This window comes from Nyctereutes procyonoides, unplaced genomic scaffold (assembly GCF_905146905.1).
Source record: "Nyctereutes procyonoides isolate TBG_1078 unplaced genomic scaffold, NYPRO_anot_genome, whole genome shotgun sequence".
Classification (NCBI taxonomy): domain Eukaryota; kingdom Metazoa; phylum Chordata; class Mammalia; order Carnivora; family Canidae; genus Nyctereutes; species Nyctereutes procyonoides.
In genome coordinates this window covers 34913178-34919169 of record NW_026575048.1, presented here as the reverse complement: position 1 = coordinate 34919169, position 5992 = coordinate 34913178, and positions in this window count along the sequence as shown.

Here is a 5992-nt window from a genome sequence, read left to right as displayed (position 1 = left end):
TTGAGTTGGTCACTTTCATGATGTTAGCAGCCAGAACTGGCCACCATTCCACACATCCTGAGAGCAGTTTCACCAGGAGCCCCCCAGGGAGAGGGTTTCAGGGCCCAGCCCACCAGCCTTGCTCCTGGGGCAGCCGCAAGGGTGCTCAAGTTTGTCTCCAGGGCTTGGGGCTTGTGTCACGTCCACTTCAGGAGGGACAGTTTGAATGCAAGTTCCAGAAAACAAACTCCAATTTAGGCAAAGCTGGGGATGGGGTACACTAGCTGGGCTGGGGAGGAGAAGATGCCCCCATAGACACATTGGACCCCTTGTCCAGCCCTCTGACTCATTCCCACTCTTCTTTTTTTTTTTTTTAATTTTTTTTAATTTATTATTTATGATAGAGAGAGAGAGAGAGAGAGAGAGAGGCAGAGACACAGGCAGAGGGAGAAGCAGGCTCCATGCACCGGGAGCCCGACGTGGGACTCGATCCCAGGTCTCCAGGATCGCGCCCTGGGCCAAAGGCAGGCGCCAAACCGCTGCGCCACCCAGGGATCCCCATTCCCACTCTTCTTGATGGAGTGCTGTCCTTCTGTTTTGCCACACTGCAAGGTGCCCCACGATGACCCTGGGTAGACTTGGCCTTGAGCCCCAGCTCCCCTAAGTTCACCAGCAGTGGCCATACTGGCCAGCCTGCCAGCACCTTCCAGCCCTGAGGGGCAGCTCTCCAGCTCTCCTGTCTGTGTATGGCTCTCCCCAGGCTCAGAGACCTTCTAGTCCCTCATCACTGGGTATCGCAGGACCCGGGGTCCCAGAGCCAGGCACTGCCTCCAGGAACACTCGGCCAGTCCTCCAGCCGCAGATCATATTCGGTCCTTCCTTATCCCCAAATCCTTCACTGTTGTCAAAATCAAGTCCAAACCCATCAGGAAGTGGCTTCCCAGGCCCTAAATGCGGGTGTGACCCTTATCCCATGTCCAGCTGCCCCCCTGCTCTGGCCTAGCCTGGCAGTCCTAGCTTGTCAGGGCAGTTGCTCTGGCCAGCTGAGTCCCACTGCTGCTTCCATGCGTGTGTGGGACATTCTGTTCCTTCCTCCTGGGAACATGAAGACCCCACCCTTCTTGTCTACGTGAAAAACTCAGGTTAATCTTGCAGGTCATCTTTCTCATCCCCTGGAGTTAATCACTGCCTCCTTGGGTGGCAGGGCTGCACCAGGGCTGTGTGCTGCTGTCCCACTGGGTTGCCCCATGTGCTGTGGGGTCTCCCCAACTAGACTAGGAGATTTTCAAGGGCAGGAGTTTGGTTCTTGGATATTTTACCATCATTGCTCTTCCCTACCCTCCCTGGTCGCCCCCACTAGCCTCAGCTCTGCCCCAGCACTGTGGACAAGGAGGATGTGCAAAGGCCATAGCCAGTCTGCAGGGACCCAAGGCAGAGCTAAGTTCTGAGCCCTCCCGGTCTTCACTTCTACCCCATAATCTGACGCCTCACACCCTGAGCAGAGGCTGTTCTCTGCTCTATCCTTTACACCCGGATTTCCATGGGTTTCCAGTTCAGCTGCTTCCATCCTAGAACCCTAGAACCTCATCCACAGTGAGAAGAGCCCAGCCACCACCACCAGGGCAGGGCCAGCTCTGGAAGCCCGTAGGGCCCCGCTGTAGGCAGCACCATGTATTATCAGAGCTACTTGGGTTGGCCACTTTGCCTTCAGTCCACTCCTGGTTCTGAGTCCAGCACATAGTAGGGCTAATGGAATGGAAAACCTCAATCAGGGAGCTCTTCTGAGGTAGCTACTCAAACTTGGCCTTCAGGACTGTGGATTTGGGGGCCAGGAGGTCAGCTGTGGCCTTGAGTGTGACAGGGTGGGGTCCCCTTTATTCTCAGCATGAAGAATGCTGGCTCCAGGGTTTGGGGGAGGTGGAGGCAGAGGAGCAGTAACTCTTTGTGGGCGCCTCCTTCCTCATGCCTTTGTTTCCTTATACCAGCACTCATTCTTACCTCAAGGAAGAAGGCAGTGCAGTGGGCAATTGTCTCAAGGTCAACCCTACCAAGTTACCTGCCCGGGACCCTGAATTGGGAGATGGTGGAGGGCAGGGAGGAGAGTCCAGAGGATGCTGCTTCCATATCTTTCTGTGAACTCAAGCAAGGCATGCTGCTGCTTCACAACGTGTTCTTTCCATAAACTGGGATGCACAGGGGTCCCCACACCAAAATATCTAGGCGCAGTAGGTCAAGACGGAGATGCATTAGTGTGAGGTCACGCCGCAGTGAAGTTAGTTCCAGGGCCAACGAGGTTAAGGTGTGATCATACCAAGGTGTGGTACTTTCAAGGTGTATTTACATCAGGTCATCTCAAGGGGCACGTGAGGTAAGGTGCGGCCATGAGGCCCAGGTGAGAGCGGCGTCAGCAATAGGTTTGGAAGCCCATGAAGCTTAATCATTACTGACTGGTTGAATCGAAACTGGCAGGAACCCAGGAGACACCCCTGAGGTCAAGTCCTTTCCTTCCACAACGATAGAAAACAACCTCACTGCCATTAAGATGATGGAAATATTTCTCTTTTCAGAATTAAGACTCCTTTTAAGGGATAATCACTCAGGAGCCCAGTTGAGGTGGGAAACAGGTTGGAGTTTCCCAAGTGCAGTTACCCAAGTGCCCCACTGGGTGGCGTGTGGGCTCCACTGGGAGGGGTCCCGGTGAAAGCAGGTGGTCAGAGGTGGCAGGTGGCACCACCCAGGTGGGATCTTTGGGGATCTCACCAAGGAAGGCTTCTTCTGTTCAGGGGGTGATGCAAGGGGCCCCTGCCTCAGAGCTTTGCCCCGGCCTCACACCCAGGGACAGACTGTGTCTTTGCAGTTTGCATGTTGAATCAGAGCTGAAGGAAGGAGGATGGGTATTGCAGAGACCCCCTCTGTCCCTCCACTGTCACTGTGGCCAGGGGATGGCTGGGCCTAGGCTGTGAGAAAAGGTCTACTCTGCCCAGAAGGAGGAAGGAGGGGCCTCTGTCTAATGCCCTCCTAGCCATCACCAGCCCCCTCTACCCCTTTTTGGGAATGCCCAGAGCTTTCTGAGTCCCTTGGTAGTGAGCCTGCGCCAGACAGGGACACATGCTGGGCTGGAGCTGAGCTCCCATGGCTGCTGCCAGGAGCGGCTGTGGGAAGAGGGGACGATGCCAGTCACAGGGTTACAGGAGAAGAATTGCAATGTCCTCACTGGTTAAAAAATATCATGTTCCTTTAATTAGCTTCTGTCTATTTGGTATATGCCCAGGTTTCCAGAAGCAAAGCCCTGCCAGGGCACATGTCTTCTGGGAGCAGCCATGAAGTCTGCTTTCTGCAAAAATTCAGGTTTAGTTCTGTTATGTGCATTTTTGCTGTACATCTCCTGCATGCCGGGCCCTGGACCAAGCTCTCCTGCTCTTAAGAACTTAGGAGTGGGGTGTGGCAGGGGCCAGAGGGCTCGTGTCCTACAGTGACAGGACACTGCTCCAACTGGAAATAGAAGGGAGGAATTTATAAAGGGTCTCATAGAAAATGGGACCTCCAGGAAGTTACCAGAATGACCAGTGATCAACAACACTCTAGACCCTTCCCTGGCCTAGAGTCACCTGGTTGGATGCGACCAAGTGGGGAGGGTGATAGGGATAGGGAACAGTGTAAGGAAGGGTCCCCAGGCTCAGAGCAGCCTTGCTTCAGCAGCCAACAGCAGCCAGGTTGGCTGGTAATAACTCCCACACTTTCCAGAAAAGATAAAGCAGGGTGTGGATGGCACCAGCGGTGGGAGGGCTGGTGGTGGTGGGGGGGTGCTTTGTAAAGCAGTGGGCTTCCACCAGGAAGCAGCTGGCTCCCCTCAGACCTACAGTGCAGTCACAATTCTTAACAGACCTGTGTTCTCAGTGCTGAATTAGGCCAGAGTATTCTACAGCTCTGGATCCAAACATTTGTGTGGCTGAAACCAGCCAGACTCCTGAGATCTCTGACTGGTGCAGTTTAAATGAAACATTTGCCTTTTATTTCACAAGTAGATGTGAAATGATACTCTAAAACTAAATTCACACTAAAGTGTAAATGGTTACTACAGGCCATTCCTTTCTTTGCAAATGTTTATTGAGAACCAGTTGGCCAGCAGTCAGAGGCTTCAATCTGGGCCATCCACTCTCTTTCTGGCCCTTCTGTTGTGAGAATGAAGTAAGGTGGTGTGGGTCAGTGGCCTGGCACATAGTACACCCTCCTTACATCGTGTTTCCCGATATTTTCCCATCGTGGAACACACAGAAAATAATACAATCTATTGCACATTGGGACAAACTGGGAAGACTGCATAGGGCTTAGTGAAAAAATTCATTACATTATCTTTATATAGACATTTAATTGTAATAAAAATAATTTAAAAGTGTTAGGGGAGGGATCCCTGGGTGGCGCAGCGGTTTGGCACCTGCCTTTGGCCCAGGGCGCAATCCTGGAGACCCGGGATCGAATCCCACGTCGGGCTCCCGGTGCATGGAGCCTGCTTCTCCCTCTGCCTGTGTCTCTGCCTCTCTCTCTCTCTGTGACTATCATAACTAAATAAAAAAATTTAAAAAAGTGTTAGGGGAGATATTAATGTGGAATTGGTATGAAACATCAAAATAGAGTCTTTTCAAAAGAACTCATGCTTACATTTATGTACACACTTTTTGGTGTAATTTGTTTGAATGGGCTACCATCAATTCCTGATCAAGATTTTTAGGTGATTCTTCAGCTGAGTGAGTGGAATTATCTTCAAGGTCTGCAGGTGACCGCCCTTCCCAGAGGGCACCCAAATGCCTATCTCAGAAGGACTGGATGTGAGTTCAGAAATACTTAGTTATTAGGATCTGGGTGCCAAGAAGAACTCTTATAACTGGAATTTTATGCAAGTAATGTATGAGAGATTTGGGACTCTCAGATGCTTGTGTGTAACTTCATACCTGCTTTAGATGTGTGGCTTTGGGCAGAAATCTAAGTTTGTAAACAGCATTAGGACATTTGAGGGAATGTAAAATTCATAGTATTTCAAATTCAATATTTGAAATTAAAAGGCTCACAATGACTTTATAAGACCATGGAAGTGCTTAAAAAGGAAAACACATATATTAAACTTATGAAGATAGTTTAAAATACCAGAAGGTATTAACTATGTATTAACTACGTTTCCTCAACTAAGTTTTCAACTGAAGCTGGATATTAATGAAAAGCCCATGATTGCTGTCTGTACACTAGCACCAGATAATCCAAAAATAAAATTAAGGAAACAATTCCATATACTATAGTATCAAAAAGAATAAAATACTTAGGATTAAACTCCATTTAAAAAGTATCAGGGCAGCAGCGGTGGCGCAGCGGTTTAGTGCCCCCTGCAGCCAGGGGTGTGATCCTGGAGACCCCAGATAGAGTCCCACGTTGTGCTTCCTGCAAGGAGCCTGCTTCTCCCTCTCCCTCTGCCTGCGTCTCTGCCTCTCTCTCTCTCTCTCTGAATCAATCAATCAACCTTTAAAAAAAAAAAGATTTAAAAAAGTAAAAATAAAAAGTATCAAGTTTGTACACTGAAAATGACAAAACATTGCTGAGACAAAATTTTTAAAAATCTGAGTAAGTAAAAGACATCTTGTGTTTAATAGGTCAGAAGATTTAATATTCTTAAGATGGCAATATTCTCCCAATTAACCAACAGGTTCCACATAATGCCAAATGTCAAAACTCCAATGGCAGTTTTTGCAAAAATTGACAAGCTGACACCAAAATTCATATGGAAATGCAAAGGACTCAGAATAAAAAACAATTTTGAAAAAGAAAAACAAAGCTGGAGGACTCACATTTCCCTATATCAAAACTTAATACAAGCCACAGTAATCAATATAGTCAGGTACTGGCAAAGGTTACACATACAGATGAAAGGAATGGAATTGAAAATGCAGAATTAAACCTGCATGTCTATGGTCAATCGATTTTTGACAAGAGTGCCAAGACAATTCAGTGGGGGAAAATGGTCTTT